Here is a 12,084-nt window from a genome sequence, read left to right as displayed (position 1 = left end):
CATTATTTGTATACTCTTTTCTCTCTTTATTGGGAATTTTATAAGCTGAAGATAATTCTCCCTAAGGGATGAATCAGATATACTATGTTTTTAGGTTGATGCTGTAAAACAGTCAGATGGTGGTGCAAGGGGTGGGGGAATCTATCAAATATGAGTGACTTCTCAGCTCCATGCCAGTGATTCTAATGTATGTAACTAAATCTAAACATTATATGAATGAATAAAGAAATTGATTTTAAGGTAGAATTTTGGTGACAAAGGCAAAAGTCCTTTTTTTGGCCAAACGGAACTAGACAATTTAAAAAAAGAAAAAAAGAAAGCTTTTAATGAGTTGTATGTGTCATGGTTCTCCAGAGAAACAGAACCAACAGGATAGACAGAGAGAAAGAGACAGAATGAGAAAGGGAGAGAGATGATAGGCAATATCTGTGTGTGTGTGTGTGTGTGTATGTAGTCCATCTGTCTATCTTATCTATCATCTCTTTATCTATCGATATAGATAGATATTTATGTTAAGGAATGGGCTCACACAATTAAGGGAGCTGGCAAGTCTGAAATCCATATAGGCAGGCCAGCAAGCTGGAAACTCAGGGAGGATTTCTCTGTTACAGTGCTGAGGCAGAATTTCTTTTCCACAAGAAAGCTATTTTTGCTTTTATGGCCTTCATCTTATTGGATGAGGCCAACCCACATTAAAGAGGGTAATCTCTCTTGTTTAAGGTCAACTGAATGAAAAAGTTAATCATATCTACAAAATGCCCTCACAGCAACATCTAGACTAGTGTTTGACTAAAACAACTGGGCACCATAGCTTAGCCCAGTTGACACATAAAATCAACCATCACAGAAATATTGAAGCCAAAGAAGAGGAAAGAATGTGAAAGGAGTACGGGAAATCTCCTTGCCCTTGTTCCACAATTAAAGAGAAGTTAGTCAACTGTGGGGTAACTTTTACAGTCACCCTGGATTGGGACATTGAAGGGAACTGATCTGAATTATAATTAAGGTTTTGCTCCAGAAAACACTCAGCCAAGAGCTGTGGACTCAGGAAACCACGCTTCTTCTTTTCATCAATCTCAAAGGAACGTTCTCTTTCTGTAATTGGTGCCGCCCAGAGAATTCTCCAGTGTGTATGGACTGCCTCTGGCCAAGGCTTCCCGGCTGCATGTGAGGGACGGGAACAGGAGTGCTGTGGCTGTGCCTGGACCCACACTCATTAATCATCCTAATGAAGTAGAGCCAGTCATCTTTGTCAAATCATTGGTCAATCAACTAACTGCAAAATATCAGAACAAGGTCTTGGATGGAGTTGATCATATTTTGGTGAGTAAACCCACTTGACTTGTTCATTTAGGAAAAAAGTGAAATGTGCTCAGTCTTAGTCATGGGCTACTTAGGGAGTTTTCCTTTTAAACCACTCCTCATAGAAGACAGCCTCTTTCCAAAAATGCTGGAGACATGAGGGCAAAGTGACACCAGTCCCTGAATAAATTGTTGCACTGATTTTTCTATGAGTAAAATATTATAAATTCAAATAACCTCTTCAGAGCATTTAAGGTACAGGAAGTGAGTCATAGAAAGAACCTCCTGCAGCCTCTGGATTTTGGCAAAAATAAAAAACCCTCATTAATTAGTGGGAAGGTAAATTTGAAAAATCTGAGTTAATATTATTTGGAAAAGAAATATCATTTATGATTTTCAAGTTCTTTCAAGTGTAATGACTTCAAAGTATTTCTTAATCCAATTCTTTTGTGAATGTATTTTTTTTTAAATACATGAGAATAAAATAAAGTCATGTGCATGGAGACTAAAGCTGCTATGGCAAAGCAATTTATTATAATTTAATTAGTTTGTGTTTTGTTCATGTTTGCTCATTAGCAAAAGAATGAATAGGAAATTGTCTACTAAAGCAAATATTAATATTTTTAAAGGGATGTTCGTTGTATTATTCTCTCTTCTTTGTGCATGTTAGACTTACTTCATAATTTAAAATTAAACTAAAATTTGAAAGTAATTCTCCTTTTACGTGAGAAAGAAAGGTTGGTATTCCAGAGCTCTGGGATTTTTTCCCTCAGGGAGCGCTTGACAGACTTTTTAGCTTCATAGGGGCAGAGACCATCCTGTAAACATCCCATACATCAGCGCGGGTTCTCCAAAGAGACAGAACCAATAGGATGTGTGTATATGTACAGAAAGAGACATATTATAAGGAATTGACTCACACAGTTATGGAGGCTAAGTCTCAAGTGCTGTAATTGACAAGCTGGAGACTCAAGAGCCAACGGTTTAAGTTCCCGTCCAAGTGTAGGAAAAGACGGTTGTCCCCGCTCCAAGAGAGGCAGAGAGCGAATTGTCTCTTACTCTGCCTTCTGTTCTGTTCAGGCCTCCCATGGATGGATGAGGTGCACCCACCTCAGAGAGGGCAACTGCTCTGCTCAGTTTACCAATTCAAACGTAGTCTTATTCAGAAAAACCTTTAGAAACGTATCCAGAATAGTGTTTAATGAAACTTCTGGGCACCTGGTGGCCCAGTCAAGTTGACACATAAAATTAACCATCACATCCTCCTTATACCATAAACACACACACACACACACACACACACATGCACATGCATACACTTGGCTGAAGGGCTGCAAAGAGGAGAAGATGAAGGCCATGCTAGAGGCAAGTGGCCCTGCCCTGCAGGGACCTTTCCCAAGAGAAGATGACATGCCAAGGAGTAGGGGAGCAGGTGAGGCATTTGCTTATTGCACAATTTATATCCTCACTTGCAACCAGGGACCTAGACTCAAATGACAGTGTTCCCATGAGTCCTGTGGAGCTGGCAAGGAAGGATTTCTGCAGCCCAGGAGCCACAGCAAGCATGTTCTCACCATGCCTCAGAGGGGAGCACCACTCTAAGCCCCCCGGCCTGACCAAATTAGGGGGGTCAGCACAGTGCAGTAGCAGGTGTGGCAGAAGGATCAGCAGTCAGTCCATAAGAAACGGATGACCTGAACCATGTAAGTCATGGGTTCTGGTACCATCCAAGGGAGAGATAAAAAAACAGAAATGAAAAAGACTGTTAGAATTCCCAGCACTTTGGCAAGTGGCAGGCACCTTGAAGAATTCGTTTCAATTTAGAAAAAATTGAACAGATGCTTCAACACCTTGGTATTTGTTTCATTTCATATCTCTTACACCCATAATGTACTTTAATGTTTGCACCAGTTGCTTATTAGACAATAATCTGTTTGCTAAGCTAACTCTTTTCTCCTCTACTATTAACCTACCTACAGATTTTATTTGGATCTTGCTTTCCACTCCTATCGTTTTTCTGTGCCAGAATCTAATACAAAGTTCAGAATTGCATTTAGTTGTCACGTCTTGTTAGTTTCCTCCAATCTGCGACTCTCCCTTAGTCTTTTCTTGTGTTTTATGACATTGACACTTTGGAAAAGTGTTGGTCAGCTGTTTTGTAGAATGTCCCTCTATTTCAGTGTCATATTTTCTTGTGAAGAGATTGAGGTTACACATTTTGACAAAAATATCACACGGTGATGTTTGCACTCCTCAGTGTACCATATTAGAGGGCAAGATGTCCATATATCTAATTACTGGTCATATTAACCTTGATGATTTGCTTGAGATGGTGTCTGCCAGGTTTCTCGACTATAAAGTCTCTACTTTTTCCTTTGTAATTAATCAATGTCTTGGGGAAGACATTAGGAGGCTATACAAATATTCTGCTCCTCCTCAAACGTTCACCCATTGATTTCAGGATCCATTGATGGATCTTGCCTGCAACAATCATTACTGTAGTGTTTACCGAATGGTGGTTTTTTTGTTTCCCTTATTCCTTCTACATTGACTAATTGGAATTCTTCTATAAGAAGCCTCCTCCCCATGTATTTATTTATGCATTTAATTTATATCGGTATGGATTTGTGGATATTTATTTTATTCTTTGGGCTATAATTCACTACTATTTATTTCACTACTCAAAGCTTTGGCCAATGGAATCTCCTTCGGTTGGCCCTGTGTTCTTTCAACATGACCTCATTTTTTTTTTTTTTTTGAGCATTTCCTTGCATTCAGTCTTCATAAGATGTTCCAGGCTCTCTTATATTTTCCTTTCTCAATCCTAGAATCAACCACTTCTCCAAGGATCCCTGGTTGCTTTTATTGAAGAATGATATTTAGAAACTAAGAGGTGGACATAGACTTTTTTTTTTTTTTTTTGATGAGGATGATTGCTCCTGAGCTAACATCTGTTGCCAACCTTCCTCTTTTTGCTTGGGGGAGATTGTCCCCGAGCCAACATCCATGCCAATCTTCCTCTAATTTTGTATGTGGGATGCCACTACAGCATGGCTTGATGAGTGGTGTGTAGGTCTGCACCTGGGATCCGAACCTGCAAACCCCAGGCTGCCAAAGTGGAGCGTGAGAACCCAACCACTATGCAACCCGGCCATCTCCCAGATGATATATTTTTTAATAGAAAGTTGAAAAGTTACTTCTCAGCCTTTAAATATCACCTTGAGATATCAGTCCTTAAGGTTAGCGTCACATGGCTTGTGCCATTTAGAACATTTACTACTATTTTGTAAAATGCTTCTTCTCCCATTGTAACTACATTGTCTATTCATTCAATCAAAATCCGACTATGTCCCAGACACTGTGGTGGGCCCTGGGTAATAAAAATGCGAACAAGACAGACTCAGTCCCTGCCCTGTGAGGCTTACAGACTTCTAGAGGAGCTAGACTTTAAGTGAGAAATTACAAAACAATATGCTAAGTACTGAGATTGAGGCAGCATGAGGTATGGCAGATTCACACAGAAAGAACACCTAACTTAGACTCGGAGTGAGATGAGGGTGGTGGGGTAAATAAAAACATCTTGGAATAAATCCTATCTAAGCTAAGATCTGAAGAATAAAAAGGGTTGAGTCTCAAAAAGAGAGTAGTAGGGTAGGAAGTATAGAAAGAGAGAAGATCCTAGACATGGACAAAAAGCCTAACCAAAACAGAACATATCTCAACCTGAAAATTAATGGAAGTGGCAAATTGAAAGACTATGGAGCTGGCAACGGAGGAGTAGCAAGAGATACAGCTAGAAGGCAAGGCAGGAGCCAGATAAGGATGGACTTTGTTAAACACATTTAAGAGTCTGCGTTTATTCTAATAGCCACTGAAAGCCACAGAAACTCTTTTAGCAGGAAAGGGGCGTGATCAGATTTATACTGTAGACAGATCACTCAGGCTAACCTGTGAAGCGTGGCTTCAAGGGGAACACAGCCAGCAACTGTTTTAGCAATTAGGTGGCATGGTGTAACGGAGACAATGGAGAGAAGTGAATGAATTCTACCAATATTTAGGAGGTGAAATCAGCAGAGCAAGATGATTTATTGAATGGGAGAGATGGAAGGAAGCAGAATTCACAGGAGAGTACAGTCTAATTGTGTTGTTGAATGTCTCTCAATTTGCCTTTGTCTGGTGGTTTCTCCTTGGTTGGTTTCAGGTTATGCATTTTGGAATATGACATAAGCGATCTGTGTCCTTCATCAAGAGGCACATGATTTCAGCCGGTCCCATCGTTAGTGATGTTAACTTTGGTCACTTAGTTAAGGCGGTGTTTGCCAAATTTCTCCAGTCTAAAGTATCTTTTATAACTTTCCAATTAATAAATAATCTGTGGGGAGATGCTCTGAGACTAAGTATCTGATAACCCAACAAATTTTCACTCAGTGCTTTTAGTATCCATTGCTGATTCTTGCCCAAATCAGTTATTCTTATGATGGTTGCAAAATGGTGACTTTCTAATTCTGTCGTTTCTTCTATATTTACTAGTTATCTGACAGTTAATAGAATATAAACAAATGAACCAAAAAAGCGCCACTTCTTCAGTTTGCTTGTTTATATTTTTCACTATCAACATGGACTCAATATCTTATTCAGTGTAGTGTAATTCATTACTGTCAGTAATCATTTTGATGCTCAAATTTTTCCTGACTTAAGCTGGCTTCAGTGACCTTTTCGTACAGACCACTCTCTGATTTTCTCACACAAAAAGATATTTCAGACTCAGTGTTTACTTTCCCTGCTCCAGGAATGGGACCAGCTATTTTCCGATTGAATCTGGTTTTCTTTAAGAAAGGAATAGTATTTAAAACTCAGATCTGAGCACTAGATATGCTTAGACAGTTTTGACTGTGAGATGCCCAGTCTCTTTGAAAAATTATAATTATTACCAATTTTTAGAAAGATTAACCCTGAGCTAACATCTGCTGCCAATCCTTCTCTTTTTGCTGAGGAAGATTGGCCCTGAGCTAACATCTGTGCCCATCTTCCTCTGTTTTATATGTGGGACGCCTGCCGCAGCATGGCTTGGTAAGTGATGTGTAGGTCTGCACCCGGGATCCAAACCAGCGAACCCCAGGCTGCTGAAGTGGAGCACATGAACTTAACTGCTATGCCACCAGGCTGGCCACAGACTGTTGCTGTTCTTACTGAGATTAGTAGATTTTCTTGAATAAATATTTCTTCATTTGCTATATATTTTTAGGACAATTGTCAGAGACTAAATGTTTGGGGGTTTTGTATGTATAATTTTCATGAGTTATGCTTGTTTCACCAGAGAATGGGTCCACCAGGCTCCTCATTCTGCCATCTCAGAATTGAAACTCCCCTTTTCCTTGTAATTTTCTGTTGTTTGTTTGACATAGAAAAGTTATAAATTTTTATGGAGTCAAATCTATTCATCTCTTCTTCTGTGATTTGTTTTACTGCTTTTGTGCTTGGAAATTCATCCCCATCCAGAAACTTGACATATGTTTGTTACTGGCACATTGGGTTCTCATTGTCCCCTAGGATAGAAATCAAGAGAGACAACAAATGGGAGTAGAAAAGTAAAAGTTTATTAGCTCGTGCACAGGAGAGTCACAGGGAGCTGGTGCGGAAAGGAAAGGGTCAGGTGACCGGCTAGTCAGGGAGTGGGACAAGTGAGCCTTTTATTAGGCAAATGTTGGGGAGGAGGGCCTTGGCATGGCATGCAGAGGTGGGGTTGTGCTTGCGCCTGCACTGTCACATAGCATGCTACTACACGCGATGCATGTACCATTAGCATGCTAGCCCTCCACTCCTGGGTGTGATTTTTGCTATGCTGATGGGGTAGGGTCACCTTCAGTGGTCTCCTGGGTGCTAAGGTGCATATGTAAGCCTAGTAAAGTCCAGAGGCCACGGAATGTGGATATTGGTGGTCTCTAATCTTGGTGATTCTCCTAGCTTGCCGATTAGTTAACTGCTTTATGTTGATGGGTCAAGGGTCTTACAGATGGCCCTGTCTCATTAGGCTGCTTCTTGTTTCATATTTACCTATTTTTATGTTTTCCAGATGTGACAGCTAATTTTTAGTACACTCAGAATTTATCTTAATATAAGATGCATGATTACTATCAATTTTTTTTTCCAAATAGCAAATATCCTAACACAATTTATTAAATAATCTATTACTCTCTCAATTTTTTTCATTACCTCTTTATTATTTATTGAGCTGTTACATATACTGTTGGTCCATCTATATTTCTTTTTTTTTTAAAGATTGCCACCCGAGCTAACATCTGTTGCCAATCCTTTTTTTTTTTTTCTTCTTCTTCTTCTCCCCAAAGCCCCCCAGTCCACAGTTGTATATTCTATTTGTAGGTCCTTCTGGTTGTGGCATGTGGGATGCCACCTCAGCATGACCTGGTGAGTGGTGCCATGTCCGTGCCCAGGATCTGAACCGGCGAAACCCTGGACCACTGAAGTTGAGCGCACAAACTTAACTACTCAGCCACGGGGCTGGCTCCATCTATATTTTTATATATATCACTCTGTATAAATAATTTAATTTTTATAATGTATATAAAGCCCTCATTATTCTGAATGTCCAAAATTATCTTGGCTGTTTTCCTTAATTTATTCTGCCAAGCGAACGTTAGAATTATTTTGCTAATTCATAAAATTCCAATATAATTTTGATCAGACATAACCTATAAATTAATTTGGAAAAGCCAACACTTCTGCAATATTCAGTTGTCCCAGAGAAGAATGTAATGTGCCTTTCCATTAATTTAAATCATCCTTTAAAGATCTCAGAAAATTTGTAATTTTCTTGCTAAAAGTCCAATATATTTAAGGTCTCTTAAGTTTTTGCTATTGTTTGTTTTGTTTTGTTTTTGATTGCTCATATGAATAAGATTTTTCCAATATGTTATACGTTTATGTCTATTATATAGAAAATTACCAATATTTGTAACTGTATCATATCTGTCCATCTTATGAAATCTTAATGAATTTAACAGCCTTTCAATTAGTTCTCTTGGGGTGTTGAGTGGTGAAATCACATTATCTACAAATAATGATCATTTTCTATCCTCCAGCCTGCCATCATTTTCAGGGACAAAATATAGTTCATTATCATCTTATTTACAATTCTGAATGTAGAATTGAGGCATTTTCCAGATAATTGAGATCCAAAATCTATCTGTTTAAAAATAGCCAAAGAAATGTTAAGTGGTTTCACGGTTTGAATTGTGCAGCCAATGTAAGGGCCCCCAGCAATACAGCTTTCAGGTGCAGAGGCAAACCCAGCAAGTCCTTCAGGCAGGGTTCCCTTCAAGCAAATGAAGAAGGCAGATGGAAACTGTTGTTACGCCAATCTAATTTTTCAAGAGCTTTGGTGTGCATTCTCCATATCTTCCAAGCATCTGCAACAAAAACTGGCCTTCATGAGCTCCTTCCTCTCGCCAAAAACTGTGTACGTGTTTAGGGTATGGAGCTCAATATCATGTCAGCCAGGGTCAAACGTAATTAGAAAGACAGGCTAACTGGAAACGATATATCAACTGTATTCCAGGACCAAGTATACTTATTTTAATGTTGTAGAGTAAAGGACCTAATTCTAGGGTTGGTATAACACTGTGATGATGCACTTGTGCCCTCTCTCATCAGGCAAATAAGGATTTGAATACCAGCTCTGCCACTCACTAGCTGTGTGACCTTTGGCAATACATTCATGTTAGGTAAGATCAAGTTTGAATCTAAGCCAAAATATCTGTGGCATAAACTAGACAACTTTATTTCTCTCTCCTCTGAAAGGCTGGACTTAGTTCTTAAGGGAGTCATATAGAGGCTCAACCTCATAGTGACCTCAGAGACTTCACCACCATCCCTAGGGTGTGGCGCTCCTCCTCCTCGTTCAAGATGGCATCTAGAGCCTCAGACATCATATCCGCATTTCTGGTGGAGTAGAAAAAGGAAGAAGAAGATGAAAAAGGACACAGGGAGAGCATGACTGTCTTTTAAGGAATGTTCCCTGAAGCTTCCACACATTTTCAATTGTATCCCGTTGACCAGATCATAGGCACATGACGGCAGCTAACTGCAAGGGAAGCTGGGAAGAGTTGTCTTTATTTCAGGTGGCCAGCTAAAACTCAGAGATTCTATTTGGGAACAAGGAAATCATGGATGCTGGTAGACATCTGTTGTTTTTGTCATTATAATTTGCTCCCATTTGTCTCAATTTCTTTGTCTATAAAATGAGCATAATAACAATAATAACCATGCAATATTGTTGTAAGGATGAATTTAACTGAGGTCATATTTGTAAGATGCTTAACCCAATATCCTACACGGGAGGCATTCAATAAATTTTTGTGATAATTGCCAAAAAAAAAAAATCACCTCAGTGATACACCCTTATTGGTCTCTATGACAAATATAATGTTTTTTGTAATAGGTATGAAATATCTGAGGGAGCATTGTGAATATTACAACTTTACAACTGTGAGTGGTTGTGTGGCCCAAAGTCAAGATTGCATACAGGGAGCAAATTAAAAATCTAAGAAGGTAGAGTCTTTGGTTACACAGATTTGCCAAGTGACTGGCAAACTGGATCCAGAACCCCAAGCCTCCTAATTAGTATTCCAAACTCCTTCATCCTTGACCCAGCTCCCTTCCCTTCCTTGGTGACAGATGCTCGAACGTTGGCCAAAAAACTGGAACACACAGAAATGTAAAAATTTCCCACTGAGATACCAAACGCAACAAGGAGACTAGGAAATTCTGCGTGTGTGGCACAAAACTGCAAACTGTGGATTAAGATATTCTTCCTGTTTAACTGAAATCTATGATAATTGAATTTCACAGGTTTGAATTTTAAACTCTGTCTTGTCTCTATAGGTTGGGTTTTCAGTCTCCGCACTATTTCAGTAAAAAATATAAGGAAAAAAAACAATGTCATCAAGTGAAATGTATACATATTCATTTGGCCATTCTACTGTAAGAAAACATTCCTTTTGTTGTCCAAGAGAAAAGGTTTTTGAAATATAACCGTTTTATTGAATCTAAAATATAATGATTAAGACCTTAGAATTTGAGTTGCTATAAGAAATGCAATCTTTTTAGAGAATCACAGGGTGAAATTCTTCTAAAAGAGGAACACGCTGGTTTTGCCATGCAGACTGCAGTTTGGATAAGAGTCTCAAGTTTTGATCCAGTAGGAACTGTTCCCTGCCTGGTCCCTCCGATGGGGAGAATCAAGGGCTCTCAGAAGACCCAGGTGCACCAAGGTCCTGGAGACGTTTAGGAAGGATGGACATGAGGAAGAAGGCACTGCAGAAAAAATCCTGCATCCCGATGACTCCAAGACAGATGATTTCTTTCTGGATCTTCTGTCAGGTGGAAACTGTATTCTTAGTTTTACTATCTCATTTTTTTTAACCCATCTCTTTCTCTCTTTCTTTCTCTCTCTCTTTTTCTTATTTTTAAGGAAAGATTCACCCTAAGCTAACATCTGTTGCCAATCTTCCTCTTTTTTTTCCCTTCCTAAAGCCCCACTGCATGGTTGTGTATCCTAATTGTAAGTCCTTCTAGTTCTTTTATGTGAGCTGCTGCCACAGTATGACAACTGACGGATGGGTGGTGTGGTTCTACAACTGGGAACCAAACCCAGGCCTCCAAAGCAGTGGGAAGGCTGAACTTTAACCACTAGACCATCAGGGCTGGCTCTCTCTTTCTCTCTCTTATCAATTGCATTTGAGATTCACCTTTTCCTAGATTTCATTATTAAATGTAGTAATAATGACAACAATAATAATAATAAAAGCAGCAGCAGCAGCCACCACGTACTGAATGCTATTCTATTCCTGATATTCAGTCAAGTACTTTTCATACATCAATGTCGTCATTAAATCCTCTCAAGAATTCTATGAGATGGATCTTGTTATGGTATCCATTTAACAGATATGCCAACTGAGGTACAGGGAGAATAGGTGACTTGTCTAATGGCAGAATGGGAATTTAAGCCTGGCTGATTCTGAATGCTCTTCATCACTGTGTTATGTTCCCTTCCATACATTATTTACTTTTTTCTCCATTGTTCTCACCAATTAAATGTACTTTCCTAGTATCGTAATAATTTCCACTTGCTGATAGTTTGCTGTGTTGTTTAATGTGTATTTTATTCCTATTATCAGAATATCCCTGGATTGTCTTTTCATGATTTTTGATCCAAAGGAAAAGACTAAGTGTTGTAGCAGCTACTACAGAACACTGTTTTGCACATAGCAAATATTCAAAGTATTTGGTTGAAGGACTGAGCAACATCTGAAGCACAATGTTTCCCCTTTGAATTTTCTGCCTAAGGATAAACAGGACAGAAATCTGTCTCATTCATATGAGGAGGTTTGGGAAATTTTCTTTGGTTGAGCTGGACTGCTTAGATTTCGGTGGTCCTAGAACTAATCTTCACATTTCACAGTTAATGCTTTGGTTCTTTCTCTTCCTCATACAGATATCCTCAAGCTATGAAAGTAGGTTTCTATTGAGGAAATCAGTTCTTTGTTAATGTTGCATCTTTACAGCTTGAACTAAAGAATTTACTGGACCTTTCTTTTTTCGTTTTTTTGCTGAAGAAGATTTGCCCTGAGCTAACATCTGTGCCAATTTTCCTCTATTTCATATGTGGATTGCCACCATGCCACCACAGCATGGCCACTGACAAGTGGTGTAGGTCTGCACCCAGGAATCTAACCTGGACCATTGAAGCGGAGAGCACCAAAC

The 12,084-nt window shown here is 39.2% G+C and overlaps 1 long non-coding RNA gene across 1 annotated transcript in view; it reads left to right on the top strand.

The window, feature by feature from the left end:
* Positions 1-1,016: 1,016 nt before the first annotated feature.
* Positions 1,017-12,084, top strand: part of LOC123282297 (uncharacterized) — a 69,937-nt gene continuing 58,869 nt past the window's right edge. Inside the window, exon 1 of the long non-coding RNA XR_006522351.2 lies at positions 1,017-1,323. This is a non-coding gene — a long non-coding RNA (uncharacterized lncRNA). The remainder of the gene's footprint in view (positions 1,324-12,084) is intronic.

The sequence above is a fragment of the Equus asinus genome, chromosome 30 (genome assembly GCF_041296235.1).
Source record: "Equus asinus isolate D_3611 breed Donkey chromosome 30, EquAss-T2T_v2, whole genome shotgun sequence".
Classification (NCBI taxonomy): domain Eukaryota; kingdom Metazoa; phylum Chordata; class Mammalia; order Perissodactyla; family Equidae; genus Equus; species Equus asinus.
The sequence above is the reverse complement of the archived record's forward strand: the minus strand, read 5'-3'. Positions and strand labels throughout refer to the sequence as shown.